The following is a 10899-nucleotide window of genomic DNA, read 5'->3' as shown; positions in this document are numbered from 1 at the left end:
ACTCCATGCAGCGATTCCAGGTGGACTTTTGCTGTGTAGAAGACTGAAAACAGTATTGAGGGTTTTCAGTTTTTTGGGGCCTGCATGTTTTCATTGACAGTTTGTAGCTCAACAGTCATGCCCACTTCAAAACCCTAAAAGATTTGGATGACAACATGTGCTTATAGCCAGACCTTTGTGTTGTTTCATACCTCAGAAGTGTCACATGATGTTGCTGTGACGATAATGAACAAACCAGCGCTCTGGTTAGACCTCATTCAAAACTACGACAGGAAAAAGTAGACCAACAACACAGCAATGTAGTGCAGGAGACGCGTTGTTTGTCGTGCAGCAAATCACATGGAGGAGAAATTGGCAGAGCGTTTAACATCGGGAAGAAGGAACACAGAACATGTGATGAGGAAACATCAAAATCCTGCACACGAGCCACCAGATGACGAGCAGAAAAACAGCTAAAGTCTGACATATCAGACACTGGGACTGTAAGAATCGCCACATGGATAGGGACGATGCATATGGTCATCAGCACAGAAACATGTACCACCATTTGATCACATTTGACGAGGAGGTGTACCGACTTTCTTACACCTGAGACACAGTTCTGAAAAAGTCGGTTTGCGGACGGCGTTGTCAGCCTACTGCGACTGCAAGCAGGAAGAGAGCGCCAAGAACAGTTTAAATCAGCTTACCAGACACATTATAGCAACGTCACGTGACACTTTTGAGGCGGGCCGCAGAAGCAGCCGCCAGAAACTGTTCAGGTAATAACATACAGGTCTGACTTACTGTCGTCACCAGCAGAAATGAACCTAACTGGACTTCTGATACATTTTTCCACAGACAAAGAGTCATGGATGCTACTTACAGTATCTGTGTAATAACTATTAACCACACCATGAATATTTAAAAGGAATTAATTTAAGGCAAACTTCTCATATAACGTTTTTATTTGTAAAGATTTGGACAGAACTGTTTGTTTCATGGTCATGAGTGACAGCTGACTAACTCTTATAAACTCTTATGAGAAATATGCTTGGGAATTTTACTTTCGGGACCAGTCTGATGATTTCAAAGTGGCTGGAACTGTTAAGCTCAGTCGTTAAGTGGGGAAGTGGAAGAGCGGATAGAGCGGATAGAGAGACATTCGATAAACGAGGAAGCCAATGTGCATGAGAACTACTGAAACATTACCTTTAGATTTATGTAGACCGTTGCTCTTCCTCACTGTTTGCATCAGGGAAATCCGATTGAGATATTCTGGAGTGGATGGAGCAGCCCGGCAGGAGGCCTATAGAAAGACAATGGGGAGATTATGGGTGTGTGTGTGGTGAATGTTAGACGGACGGGGTTTCATGAAGGCAGACTACAAGTTCCTCATTTTGAGTTACAGCCTTTTTCCATATTTATAACAATTATCCCGGTGTAAAGCACAGTGACTAATTCTATAAAACAAACCAATTTGAACAGCTCTCCTAATGAATCCCTGATTCACTTTTACTGTGCTCCACACTTTATGAATCAGCACAGAGCTACGAGAATGTACACCAAATAAGTGCACGGCTTTTTGGTTTTCAAACAATAAAACACGGTCTATGTTTCATTGGTCTGTGTTTTACAAAAAGGGCTTAAATGTTGGAGAATGTTGCAAACTCTCTGGCCTCGATGCAGCTCTACCCTCTGCATCATCGGGTTCACATCTCTTTGGTTTTCAATAGATGTAAGCTCTCAGTTTCAACTCCACTTCTGAACCTTGTCTCCCCTCCTTAGTTTCAGCACTTAAATTGCCTTCACTGTGAAGTATTGTCCACTCCTATTCAGAGACAGCAATCCAACAGAGGACATCTCCTAAACACATTAGCATGGATAAAACACAATATTGATGCTTTAGGTGCTGAATCACCGCCTTATGTAATATGGGTATTGAACTCAGCATCGCATTGAGTCTTTGCAGCGTGAGGCAAATGAAAATGGGAAAAGAAAGTGTACCACAATCTGGCCGTGTGTGTCTTTTTGACGTTTGGGTTAGCCTAGCGCTCATGAAAGCCTCTTTGTTCCAGTGATGTAGTGTCCCGAGTGTTAAGAGGCTGCAGTGAGGGCCCCTCTGCTTCATTATGAGACAGCTTTTGTGCTTCGGACAACTAAATTTATATATATGCATGTCACAACCAATAGGTCAGGAGTCATAAAGAAGAATTACTGAGTGATATTCCTGTTTAAAGTTAAATTGAAACTCACACCAACGGTATTTTGCCTGCGATGCACACGTAGTTTCATTCAGCCCTTGGCCAAGAGGGACCTGATCGTCGGCCAGGGCATCACCACGGAGGTAGCACCAAAACGGCCTTGCATAAACACTGCATTTCTTCAGCGGTGAAACTTCTATCTTAGCAACAGCTTTGTGTGTTGTCTTGGCCAAATTCAAACAGTGCATGTATACAGACACTCGGGCACATTTTCTACGGCCACTGCCTCAGCTCAGACTTCACTCGACGTACAACGCCTGATTGAGTCTATGTGTGAATCCGACTTATGCTTCAGCTACAGGGGGATGCTGCCATGTTGTCAAAATTTAAAACACAAATCGGATGCATGTGTCCATTATTTGCTATTGTTTGCACTTCACAGCACATTTAGCAGGGGCATGAAGCAAACCACATTATCATTATCCTTGGACAACCTTTGAACAAGTCGTGCGCACTTTAATTCCTTCACAATCAGACTACAGTTTTTGTGCACAAGCCTTTTAGAGTTGATTTTAAGATGTTTTTGTTTCTTTTTAAGGAATGAAAGGGCTGGTCTCATAATATATCATGGCCCTCATCCAAACTTGCACTGCCTTTATTTAGCTAAACTTTATTGCTTCATTGATGACTAGAGTAACTAAAGGAAATGCATGGCTTTATAATGTTTTCATTGTCTGTGCTGCACTTTAGAAACTGTTCTAGTTGTTAAAATGTGCTACATAAATAAGTTTAGATTAGATTGGACATCATGCTAGCTATTGGCAATTATTGTTTTATATATACAGACAGTAACCCCAAAGTGTATCATCTTCGTATTCACAAATCAGGACTCAGGAGATCACAGACTTATTTGAGGTTCAGTCTGGAAGCAGAAAATCGTCTCTTTTTATGATACCTGATGTATACGAGGACAACACCAGTGAGGATGTACAGCTGGGTGTGCCCAGTAGAAGATGAGGCTAAGCTCCTTGAAATGTTTGTATTGTTTCCCAATACCTTTTCATAAGCCTAAACATGGTATAAAAATGCAAATGCAGCTTTCACAGGTACATCTCTGTACTCATTATGAATGGCACTTATCAACAAACTGCCTACGCTAAGCACATCCAAGTTAACAGCAATCTACAATTAAATCAAGTCAATGATCATGGCCTGTCGGGATTGGCCATTTCCTATTTTCTATCTTTTTAAATCACCGTCATGGTTTGCATAACTTATTAGCTGACAAACCCATGAGTCCACCTGTTGCTACTGCGGAAAACCTGACTCTTTGAAATTCTCTTTAAATTTGGAATTTCTCTCAAGGCTGATATTTTCAGTTAAGGACGTCAATAACTGGGAAGAGCAAAGAGCTATGTTCAACATGACCACTGGCTCTCCCTATTTCATGGCTTTACTCAAGGTCACGGTTTTATGTGATATTGTTGAAACAAACTAAATTGAACGAGCGCTGTTGTTGATGTTAGGATCAGGAAGGGAATTTAGAAATTCTTCATGTGATCAAATCATACCTGTCGAATCTACAGGGGATTTGCTCTTTTATATTGAAGAGATCTGCTGCTTTTGTTGTGTTCACTTCAGGAAATTGAGGCACTGGTTGGTATTGTCTGCGTTGGAGCCAGCCAGTATTTTTAAAAGGAAAGGTTCAAGGGCTGCGCGGTCATTGTCTGTTTGGAGACACTTCCTACGAGCCGAGGTAGAGTTAGACTGTAATGAAAGGTTCACATGGAAAAGCTAGGTTTGTGTCCTGTTCATATGCGCCCACTGGGAGTTTAATGTACCATACTTTCTGTACTATAAGTCACACTTTTTTCATAGTTTGCCTGGTGGTGCGACTTATATATCAAAATATATAACATCACATGTTCACACAGACAGCCGCTAGAGGGCACTCTAGGCATCTGCTAAGAATGAACACAAATGCCTGAAAAGAGGTGACCCTTACTGCAATGAAGAAACAAAAAAAGCTAATCGGGGCTACATCAAGAGAAACGATTTCGCAAATGGGTGCTTGAACAACGTGCTGCCGGGAGAGGCTTGTTAACAGTGCACTAGGGTGGCTGGTGCGACGTTTTCTTCGGAGCGACTTATAGTCCAGAAAATACAGTAGTTATCACACACAAGGGCATTTTAGTTTGCTTTTTGCCCATCATCATCAGGCAAACTACTGTAGATGCACAGTGATACTGCACACCCTTTCTGTCACGACCACACACTGTAAAGGAAATGTTTGTATTTTGCAGGTAACTCTGAACCTATGTTTTGGGGGAGTTTGGGCCACAAAACCAGTCCTCATATGGAGTTTGAACTGATAACTTTAGTTGATGGGGGGGAACACACCACTGTTTCCTCCTTTATCTCCTTAGAAAATTGCTTTTGCAATGATTTGGGGATCAAATGATTAACGATAGATGTCCCCGTGACTGGGTAGCATGATAAGAACCAGAAGCATTTTGTTCTTGTATTGATAGTGACTAGTGTCACCCAGGGCTGATTCTGTTACAGCGGACAATTATGTCTTTACGTTGTCTTTGTTTTGAAGCCATGGAGCTGCCTTAGGTCACTCCAGCCTCACAGAAGCACTTCTTAGATTTTTTTTGTGGAGTGAGAGGCTTAATTAACATTCCCAGAGTGTTTACAGTCAATTATTCAACACAGAGGCTGCGGGAGCCGCTCATTACTCTGTCCCACACCAAACAAATCCTCCTTCAGAGAAAGGAATTCCCACAAGGAGTAGCTTTTCGGATGTTGTGAAGTGCAAGCTCATAAAAACTACACAAGATATGAAGCGACTGTACACAGTGAGATAAGAGAGGAGTGTGTGTCGCTGTCACTTGTGGCTGTGACGTGGAGGAGAGGAGCTGGGAATTAAGATTATGAAACAAATGTAAACATACAGTCAGCTTTCCCACACAGACGTCTTCTCAACATGCAACCGACATGCAGCGGATCTCTCGCTATAAGCTGGTTGGGTCTGATTAGTGCTGGGATGGGAAACTGTGAGGTAATACTACGTACCCCAGGTGAACGGTGCAGTGAATGAGTTGCTGGTGAAGGTGAGAGCATCATAATGCCATAGATTGGCAGTCTAACTTCCATCAGTCTACTCCAGGGCAGCTGTGACAACAAATGTAGCATGACACCACCGGTTATGGAACAAATCAAATATGTACAAAAATCAATATATTGTGTAAATAAATGTATCCTAAGTGAAAGTGTGCCAGCTTTTGCTATTGATGATGTCACTTTCACAAAAACACAGGACAGCCACCAGACACATGGAGCAGAGAGTGAGCTGAGACCCGCTGTGTTCCAGGCAGCGACATGTAAAGACCGCAATCCTGGTAAACGTGTTGTTCTGCACGTGAGAACACTTTCAGACGCTGGGGTATTTATGGCGCAATAATTCAATGTGTTCATTAGATGCTACAGTACAGAGAAGAGAGACGGCTTTTGTTGGCTCTGAGGCCCTGCACTGGCGTCTGCTGCACCAACATGTGCTGCACAATAGAAGAAGAACCTATGGTAACATGAATCTAAACATGGGAAAATATACACACAAAAAAAGTTTTTTTTGCAAGCACATATTATTCTCATGCATGCTTGTTGGTATGAAAGGGCAGTGAGTGTCTTCTTAAACTTGACTCATAACTTTCCCATTGTATTTTAGATTATGAAATTCCCACTAAAGAACCCACAAGAATGTTTTAGGCCTCAAATTAGCATGATGTGCCTTTGCTCACAGGTTGCTCTAGTGACACAGCAACATATAACCAAAAAAGTCCCGCAGTGTGGCTTTAAATAAGGTTTTTGTATTTTCACTTCCGTTAATGACACTGTTTTCTCTGCTGCCGTTCAGTTCATTCGGGAAAGTGCTTGGTCAGTGCAGTGTGTTTCCTCATGTCCCCTCATGTCCCCTCTCGTGTCCCCCCCGGGTCCCCTGCACATTCTGCTCCTCGTGGACACTACCCCGTGAGGCCAAACACTCCAGCCAGCCAATTCACATTATATAAGCTCTTGTCTCTGCTCAAACTGATGCTCCTTTGATCAAATATTGTCTTTGCCGCTTACATTTTTCCCGTCGAAACGAAACGTAAATGTGCAAAAGTAAAAAGAACCTTTGTGACCTGAACCTCTCCTCCAGAAATAAGCGACTGCCATTTCCCCCCCCCTTTGGCCGGGATCTTGGGCAGGAGTCCCTATTGGGGGATTTTAGTGCATGTTTTAGGTTGATGGGGGAAACGGGAGTACTCAGAGGAACATGCAAACTCAAGGCCAACACTTCTATGTGCAAGAGTGCAAAATATAATCAAAGATGGTGCATTCATTGGAAATATCACAGTTTTGGCAATATTGTATGTTATGTCTGTCCTCAAACAGTTACAGAAACTTACAAATATCATCTATTGGGCTGGGTTGAATGAGCTGAGGCGGTTTCTCCTCTACATCAGACACTTCTTTTCACTCCTGTAGACAGATGTAAGACAGATGTAAGACTGGTTACAACACCTACTTAAACTCTGCCCCCTCCTGAGAGGTGAACATTGTACAAGTGAAGGCAAAACCTCCTCCACTCTATCAACCCAATCCAGCTGACTATATCTGAAAGTCAATAACAACTGACAGCCTTCACAAACCTAGTACTCTAGTGAAATTAAGCACTGTTTTTGCTTACTTTTACATGAGTAATTACTTGGGCCACAACATTTTACTTCACTTTGAGTAAAATGATTTATATAAATGTGACACTACACTGTACCCACTTCTGAATATTGCATCAGATGCTAGAGTTGGGCTGATAGCAAAATATTTACACCATGAAGCTGATATATGATTGTTTCATTGTTTTCTTTTGCAGAACTTGTACTAACTTTTTAAGTGAAGTTGAGGGGGTGAAGATTTCTAAATAAACAAATGATACCAGCAAGACTATTGTCAACATAAATCCACCATTACTGATGGCAATTTAAGCACTGAAATGATCAGAACAGGTCCAGTGAAGCTGTATGGACTTCATAACACTGCACAATTTGCATATTTTGCTTGTACTGCGTATTCAAATAATAACTGCTGTGTTATTGTTCTCATTTGGTTCCTTATCTTTGTTTTTTTTCAGTGTGGGTTATTAATGATCCGCTGGATTACAAAAAGTCTGAGCTGACACCTTTACGTATATATACTCAGGCCAGGCCTTTTTTTTTCTCAATTAATTACGATTAATTCATTACATATGGTTTAGCGCGAAAATGTTAACTGAAATGAATCACACTTTTAGCAGCACAAGTTTCCTTTTAGCTGCAAGGCATTGCTGAGGGACGAACGCGACGTAAAGCCAAAAACCTAACTGAGCACATTTTCTCCAGTTTGGCTTTACCCAAATCTAAATCTTCTTGAAAAATAAAATAAATGAGCGGAAAAAAACAGAATGAGAGCAAACAAAGAAGAGACCAAAAAAACGACCCAAAAAAAGCAAATAAAAGGTGACCAAAATGTGAAGACGCAGCAAAAAAGTGACAAAAAAGCAATGAAAAAATAAACATCTTAAAAGTGACAACAATGTGTCAACAACAAAAGGAAAAAGATGGGTTTTGTATAGCTTTCAAATGAGGCGTTACACTGGCCTATAACCAATAAGCTCTCCAGTCCAGAAGCTTTTAGATTTAGGTAAAGCCGAACTGTGATGTTTAAATGCGATTACTTATGATTCATTGATTACAAAGGCCATAATTAACCCACTTCTAGTATTTAGTATAGGGGCACAGCAGTAAAAACAACATCCTGCGCCCAAAAGAATCAGGTCATCTGTCCACCTGATTATACTGAATGACCGGGTTATTCCACCAATGTATTTTCCCTCCCTGACGTCACAACAATATCTTACATGATAACGCCAGGCTCAGATGGTGACTGTGCTGTCTGGCCGGAAAAGTCACACCACAACGTCACACAGCCACTAGCTTTAATGGCAGACTTGGAATAACTTGGCCATTCAGTATACTCAGTCAGCTGATCTCGATCACTGGCGACATGACATAGTTGCAGTGAGAGGTTTTGAGCTGCCTTTTGAGCTGGTCTCTTTTATTAGGTCATGCAGTGTACGAGATCTATGACTTTTTCATTATGATTATTAAGTAGATGTTACAAGAAAGAGTGGTGAGATCGCACCCCTTACCACCCCCCTTTGTAAATTGGCTCCAGCAAAGCATTTTGAAAGTGAGGTCATCAAGTTCGAACCTTTCTTTAACTTGAACCAGCACATGCATTTTGCGCCTTTGCTAAAACTCTCCTTCTCTCAATTCGATCATCCACAAGTGTATTTTTAGACCACAGAAACACGGCCCATCTGTGGGGTCTGTGAATTAGGTAATGTGTGAGAAACAACAATAAAAGCAATGTCCAAGTTCGCCGTCCAATGGAAAAAGTCTACTCTTTCCAAGCACCGCATTCCACTCGGCCATGTGAAGTGTGCGCGCTCATACCTGCTCTGACCACAACCACTGACCAGAGGCATGCAAACGTCACTACGCATGACACAGGCTGCAGACAAACAAGAAAATATATCAAAAAGATGTACACGCAAACATAAAAAGGTGCCCGAATGCAGGAAAGTCACAAACAACAGCGCAGGGAGGATAGTAGTTCAATCAGTGCTTTTCAGATTTGACAATGTTATGTTGTTCTGCTATAGGCCTGTGAGTGATGTCACAGCAGAGCAACAGAGTTCAAAATGTGAAATAGTATTCGCATTGCAGGCCCTATATCTGATTTAGTTTTTTTTTTATCTTGTGGAATGAAATTTGTTTTGTCCCTTTATATATCCCTTTGTACATTGTAAAAGCAGACATATGTGGAAAAACATCTTTATCCACATTTGTAACTAATTTACAGGCTTACAAGGTCTTTAAACTTTCATTGTTCTGGTGCTCATGACCCTGCAGTTAAGTTAGCCGATCAGTAATGAAATTGCTTCGTATCTATTACATTTATGGATTACATGTTATGCAGTATGTCTTTAATATACTGTACAGTGACAGCTGATCTGATCTGAAAAGGGGAAGCAAGGACACTGGTTCTGGTAATGGTAAGTAAAGAGTGTGCGTCAAAATGATTAGTATTATCACGTCCATCACACAGTCCATCAAAATACAACACTCTCTCAACAAGTCCAGAGATACAACCTACAGAGGTGCAGGAGACTGTGAAGAAATTGTTTAGAGTCATACTTAGCACGACTTGAAACAGCATTTTTTTGTATATATATATATTGTTTTAGTCTTTGGATTTGTTTTCTTGCAACCTCGGTCAAGATGTGAACGTTTCTTCTTCTGTGTTACCTTGCACTTACAAAGTGTGACATTTCACTCAATTATTACAATAAAATATAAGCACTAATTGTTTTCTCGTGTGGTTTTGTTGATGTGAAAAATATCTTTAAAAAACAAAAAAAACAAAAAAGGCCCTAATTGTGTGGGCTCGCCTCTCCTCAGCCCTCACTCGTAAATTTGCTGTGAGCGGAACACGCTTGCTCTGCTTTGACAGGTGGCCAAACATGAGGTTTAGGTCCACTTCCAGTTTAGTTTAGTTGCTCTTGTGATATATAACGCAGTGTGGCTTTCTTTTTATTGCCAATTTCACTTCACCCATCTCCTCTTCCCAGAATCAGTTTGAATTGCACCCATATAGTGTCCATATGCCCACGTGACCAGGGTGTTCCAGAGCCCCCTGATTCCCGCTCGCCTGTAATCTCCCATGTCCAAGTTAAAGAATGTCTTCATTAGAGCCATTTTAAGGCAGCAGGTGACGTCTTTTGATGTAACATGGCTATCCGGTCCAATTAGGACCGGTCCTGTCAGAGGTGCTCAGTGCTGATGTCCCGTGGCTCCTGAACCCTGCACCAAGTCATCTTCTTCCAACACGGGGCAGTACAGGGGGACCACCTGTCCTACTTCTGGTAATACTGCAGTCATTGATCCCCTGTCCCACCCATCAAGAGAATGTCCCACTTTCTCTAAAGGCAGACATGGGCAACGTTTTTGATGCAAGGGCCACATTGGGTTTTTGAACTTTCCTCGAGGGCTAGACCAGTTGCGAATTTAGTTGTTTCAAATGATTACAATTCTCAAATAGACTGTAATCACCTAAACATAAAAAGAGCAACAAAATAGCAGCAGTCAGGCATTATCTTTCTGTATGTCAATGAAAACATTGGTGTTTTTCCCCATAATTAGGCAATGCATACAGGGCTTAGTAATGTTTCGAGGACCAGATTGAAGGGCTCGGTGGGTCGCATCTGGCCCCCCCTTAAAAGGCTATATGCCCTGCAAGAATTCAGTATTTCATAAACATTGCCCTTTTGTCAGATCTCAACGAGTTAAGATATTTAAATGTAGAGATGATCATTATAAAGGTAAAAGTTGTGCGTTGCTATTTTCCAATCAGCTCAATCAAGCTGAAAGTGCGGCATGACCAGGTGAGCAAATTACTGAGCTTTTTAAATGTCATAGCAAATATTTAAGTAAGCTGACATTTTTTTCCTCAGGAATAAATAAGCCAATTAACTGTACCTCATTCCCTTAGGTAATATACCATTGTTGTGATCCTGTTGTGACAAAGGCACACGATCATAATTGCTATACTGCCTATGAACAGACTTTAA

The sequence above is a fragment of the Gobius niger genome (genome assembly GCF_951799975.1).
Source record: "Gobius niger genome assembly, chromosome: 15".
NCBI lineage: Eukaryota > Metazoa > Chordata > Actinopteri > Gobiiformes > Gobiidae > Gobius > Gobius niger.
The sequence above is the reverse complement of the archived record's forward strand: the minus strand, read 5'-3'. Positions refer to the sequence as shown.